This window comes from Schistocerca gregaria, unplaced genomic scaffold, assembly GCF_023897955.1.
Source record: "Schistocerca gregaria isolate iqSchGreg1 unplaced genomic scaffold, iqSchGreg1.2 ptg000266l, whole genome shotgun sequence".
NCBI classification, from domain to species: Eukaryota; Metazoa; Arthropoda; class Insecta; order Orthoptera; family Acrididae; genus Schistocerca; species Schistocerca gregaria.
Genome location: NW_026061768.1, coordinates 2,389,641 through 2,395,807, shown reverse-complemented (window position 1 = coordinate 2,395,807; position 6,167 = coordinate 2,389,641).

Here is a 6,167-nt window from a genome sequence, read left to right as displayed (position 1 = left end):
TTTCAGTGTCTCCGCCTACCGCAGCATACGGCATAGCTTTGCAGACGATAAGTACAACCGTTTCAGAGAGAAGAGCGGCCAATGTGACGATCTGGCTTTAAGTCGATTCGATAACAAATGACGAAAACGGACGGATTTCTCAGGTTTTTACTACATATGAACACTTTTCACATTCTCCCGTGCAACTCGGCTGCTAGTCCTCCTTTCATGCAGAATCTTAAGGTCCTAGCTCATGTCCAAGGCAACAAAGCCAGCAAAAGTCAATAATCGATACATAAAACTTGAATTGTACTACTTCTTACTGGCTATTACATCAACTTAGAAGCTTCATCTGTGTTCTACTATGGTGCTTTTAGTGTCTCCGCATACCGCATCACGCGACATAGCTTTGCAGGCGATAAGAACAACCGTTTCAGAGAGAAGAGCGGCCAATGTGACGATCTGGCTTTAACAAATGACGAAAACGGACGGATTTCTCAGGTTTTTACTACCTATGAACACTTTTCACATTCTCCCATCCAACGCGGCTGCTAGTCCTCCTTTCATGCAGAATCTTAAGGTCCTAGCTCATGTCCAAGGCACCAAAGCCAGCTAAAAAGTCAATAATCGATACCTAAAACTTTAATTGTACTACTACTTACTGGCTATTACATCATCATAGAAGCTTCATCTGTGTTCTACTATGGTGCTTTTAGTGTCTCCGCATACCGCAGCACGCGACATAGCTTTGCAGACGATAAGTACAACCGTTTCAGAGAGAAGAGCGGCCAATGTGACGATCTGGCTTTAAGTCAATTCGATAACAAATGACGAAAACGGACGTATTTCTCAGGTTTTTACTACATATGAACACTTTTCACATTCTCCCGTGCAACTCGGCTGCTAGTCCTCCTTTCATGCAGAATCTTAAGGTCCTAGCTCATGTCCAAGGCAAAAAATCCATCTAAGAAGTCAATAATCGATACCTAAAACTTGAATTGTACTACTTCTTACTGGCTATTACATCGACTTAGAAGCTTCATCTGTGTACTACTATGGTGATTTTATTGTCTCCGCATACCGCAGCACGCGACTTAGCTTTGCAGACGATAAGTACAACCGTTTCAGAGAGAAGAGCGGCCAATGTGACGATCGGGCTTTAAGTCGATTCGATAACAAATAACGAAAACGGACGGATTTCTCAGGTTTCTACTACATATGAACACATTTCACATTCTCCCGTCAACGCGGCTGCTAGTCCTCCTATCATGCAGAATCTTAAGGTCCTAGCTCATGTCCAAGGCACCAAAGCCAGCTAAAAAGTCAATAATCGATACCTAAAACTTCAATTGTACAACTTCTTACTGGCTATTACATCAACTTAGAAGCTTCATCTGTTTTATACTATGGTGCTTTTAGTGTCTGCGCATACCGCAGCACGCGACATAGCTTTGCAGACGATAAGTACAACCGTTTCAGAGAGAAGAGCGGCCAATGTGACGATCTGGCTTTAAGTCGATTCGATAACAAATGACGAAAACGGACGGATTTCTCAGGTTTTTACTACATATGAACACTTTTCAGATTCTCCCGTGCAACTCGGCTGCTAGTCCTCCTTTCATGCAGAATCTTAAGGTCCTAGCTCATGCCCAAGGCACCAAAGCCAGCTAAAAAGTCAATAATCCATACCTAAATCTTGAATTGTACTACTTCTTATTGTCTATTACATCATCTTAGAAGCTTCATCTGTGTTCTACTATGGTGATTTTAGTGTCTCCGCATACCGCAGCACGCGACATAGCTTTGCAGACGATAAGTACAACCGTTTCAGAGAGAAGAGCGGCCAATGTGACGATCGGGCTTTAAGTCGATTCGATAACAAATGACGAAAACAGACGGATTTCTCAGGTTTTTACCACATATGAACACATTTCACATTCTCCCGTGCAACGCGGCTGCTAGTCCTCCTTTCATGCAGAATCTTAATGTCCTAGCTCATGTCCAAGGCACCAAAGCCAGCTAAAAAGTAAATAATCAGTACCTAAAACTTGAATTGTACTACTTCTTACTGGCTATTACATCAACTTAGAAGCTTCATCTGTGTTCTACTATGGTGCTTTTAGAGTCTCCGCATACCGCAGCACGCGACATAGCTTTGCAGACGATAAGTACAACCGTTTCAGAGAGAAGAGCGGCCAATGTGACGATCTGGCTTTAAGTCGATTCGATAACAAATGACGAAAACGGACGGATTTCTCAGGTTTTTACTACATATGAACACTTTTCACATTCTTCCCTGCAACTCGGCTGCTAGTCCTCCTTTCATGCAGATTCTTAAGGTCCTAGCTCATGTCCAAGGCATCAAAGCCAGCTAAAAAGTCAAAAATCCATACCTAAAACTTGAATTGTACTATTTCTTACTGGCTATTACATCAAATTAGAAGCTTCATCTGTGTTCTACTGTGGTGGTTTCAGTGTCTCCGCCTACCGCAGCATACGACATAGCTTTGCAGACGATAAGTACAACCGTTTCAGAGAGAAGAGCGGCCAATGTGACGATCTGGCTTTAAGTCGATTCGATAACAAATGACGAAAACGGACGGATTTCTCAGGTTTTTACTACATATGAACACTTTTCACATTCTCCCGTGCAACTCGGCTGCTAGTCCTCCTTTCATGCAGAATCTTAAGGTCCTAGCTCATGTCCAAGGCACCAAAGCCAGCTAAAAAGTCAATAATCGATACCTAAAACTTGAATTGTACTACTTCTTACTGGCTATTACATCAACTTAGAAGCTTCATCTGTGTTCTACTATGGTGCTTTTAGTGTCTCCGCATACCGCATCACGCGACATAGCTTTGCAGGCGATAAGTACAACCGTTTCAGAGAGAAGAGCGGCCAATGTGACGATCTGGCTTTAAGTCGATTCGATAACAAATGACGAAAACGGACTTATTTCTCAGGTTTTTACTACATATGAACACTTCTCACATTCTCCCATCCAACGCGGCTGCTAGTCCTCCTTTCATGCAGAATCTTAAGGTCCTAGCTCATGTCCAAGGCACCAAAGCCAGCTAAAAAGTCAATAATCGATACCTAAAACTTTAATTGTACTACTTCTTACTGGCTATTCCATCATCATAGAAGCTTCATCTGTGTTCTACTATGGTGCTTTTAGTGTCTCCGCATACCGCATCACGCGACATAGCTTTGCAGGCGATAAGTACAACCGTTTCAGAGAGAAGAGCGGCCAATGTGACGATCTGGCTTTAAGTCGATTCGATAACAAATGACGAAAACGGACGGATTTCTTAGGTTTTTACTACATATGAACACTTTTCACATTCTCCCGTGCAACTCGGCTGCTAGTCCTCCTTTCATGCAGAATCTTAAGGTCCTAGCTCATGTCCAAGGCACCAAAGCCAGCTAAAAAGTAAATAATCAGTACCTAAAACTTGAATTGTACTACTTCTTACTGGCTATTACATCAACTTAGAAGCTTCATCTGTGTTCTACTATGGTGCTTTTAGAGTCTCCGCATACCGCAGCACGCGACATAGCTTTGCAGACGATAAGTACAACCGTTTCAGAGAGAAGAGCGGCCAATGTGACGATCTGGCTTTAAGTCGATTCGATAACAAATGACGAAAACGGACGGATTTCTCAGGTTTTTACTACATATGAACACTTTTCACATTCTTCCCTGCAACTCGGCTGCTAGTCCTCCTTTCATGCAGATTCTTAAGGTCCTAGCTCATGTCCAAGGCATCAAAGCCAGCTAAAAAGTCAAAAATCGATACCTAAAACTTGAATTGTACTATTTCTTACTGGCTATTACATCAAATTAGAAGCTTCATCTGTGTTCTACTGTGGTGGTTTCAGTGTCTCCGCCTACCGCAGCATACGACATAGCTTTGCAGACGATAAGTACAACCGTTTCAGAGAGAAGAGCGGCCAATGTGACGATCTGGCTTTAAGTCGATTCGATAACAAATGACGAAAACGGACGGATTTCTCAGGTTTTTACTACATATGAACACTTTTCACATTCTCCCGTGCAACTCGGCTGCTAGTCCTCCTTTCATGCAGAATCTTAAGGTCCTAGCTCATGTCCAAGGCACCAAAGCCAGCTAAAAAGTCAATAATCGATACCTAAAACTTGAATTGTACTACTTCTTACTGGCTATTACATCAACTTAGAAGCTTCATCTGTGTTCTACTATGGTGCTTTTAGTGTCTCCGCATACCGCATCACGCGACATAGCTTTGCAGGCGATAAGTACAACCGTTTCAGAGAGAAGAGCGGCCAATGTGACGATCTGGCTTTAAGTCGATTCGATAACAAATGACGAAAACGGACTTATTTCTCAGGTTTTTACTACATATGAACACTTCTCACATTCTCCCATCCAACGCGGCTGCTAGTCCTCCTTTCATGCAGAATCTTAAGGTCCTAGCTCATGTCCAAGGCACCAAAGCCAGCTAAAAAGTCAATAATCGATACCTAAAACTTTAATTGTACTACTTCTTACTGGCTATTCCATCATCATAGAAGCTTCATCTGTGTTCTACTATGGTGCTTTTAGTGTCTCCGCATACCGCATCACGCGACATAGCTTTGCAGGCGATAAGTACAACCGTTTCAGAGAGAAGAGCGGCCAATGTGCCGATCTGGCTTTAAGTCGATTCGATAACAAATGACGAAAACGGACGGATTTCTCAGGTTTTTACTACATATGAACACTTTTCACATTCTCCCATCCAACGCGGCTTCTAGTCCTCCTATCATGCAGAATCTAAAGGTCCTAGCTCATGTCCAAGTCACCAAAGCCAGCTAAAAAGTCAATAATCAGTACCTAAAACTTGAATTGTACTACTTCTTACTGGCTATTACATCAACTTAGAAGCTTAATCTGTGTTCTACTATGGTGCTTTTAGTGTCTCCGCATACCGCAGCACGCGACATAGCTTTGAAGACGATAAGTGCAACCGTTACGGAGAGAAGAGCGGCCAATGTGACGATCTGGCTTTAAGTCGATTCGATAACAAATGACGAAAACCGACGGATTTCACGGGTTTTAACTACATATGAATACTTTTCACATTCTCCCATGCAACTCAGCTGCTAGTCCTCCTTTAAAGTAGAATCTTAAGGTCCTAGCTCATGTCCAAGTCACCAAAGCCAGCTAAAAAGTCAATAATCGATACCTAAAACTTGAATTGTACTACTTCTTACTGGCTATTACATCAACTTAGAAGCTTCATCTGTGTTCTACTACGGTGCTTTTAGAGTCTCCGCATACCGCAGCACGCGACATAGCTTTGCAGACGATAAGTACAACCGTTTCAGAGAGAAGAGCGGCCAATGTGACGATCTGGCTTTAAGTCGATTCGATAACAAATGACGAAAACGGACGGATTTCTCAGGTTTTTACTACATATGAACACTTTTCACATTCTCCCGTGCAACTCGGTTGCTAGTCCTCCTTTCATGCAGAATCTTAAGGTCCTAGCTCATGTCCAAGGCACCAAAGCCAGCTAAAAAGTCAATAATCGATACCTAAAACTTGAATTGTACTACTTCTTACTGGCTATTACATCAACTTAGAAGCTTCATCTGTGTTCTACTATGGTGCTTTTAGTGTCTCCGCATACCGCATCACGCGACATAGCTTTGCAGGCGATAAGTACTACCGTTTCAGAGAGAAGAGCGGCCAATGTGACGATCTGGCTTTAACAAATGACGAAAACGGACGGATTTCTCAGGTTTTTACTACATATGAACACTTGTCACATTCTCCCATCCAACGCGGCTGCTAGTCCTCCTTTCATGCAGAATCTTAAGGTCCTAGCTCATGTCCAAGGCACCAAAGCCAGCAAAAAAGTCAATAATCGATACCTAAAACTTTAATTGTACTACTACTTACTGGCTATTACATCATCATAGAAGCTTCATCTGTGTTCTACTATGGTGCTTTTAGTGTCTCCGCATACCGCAGCACGCGACATAGCTTTGCAGACGATAAGTACAACCGTTTCAGAGAGAAGAGCGGCCAATGTGTCGATCTGGCTTTAAGTCGATTCGATAACAAATGACGAAAACGGACGGATTTCTCAGGTTTTTACTACATATGAACACTTTTCACATTCTCCCATCCAACGCGGCTGCTAGTCCTCCTTTCATGCA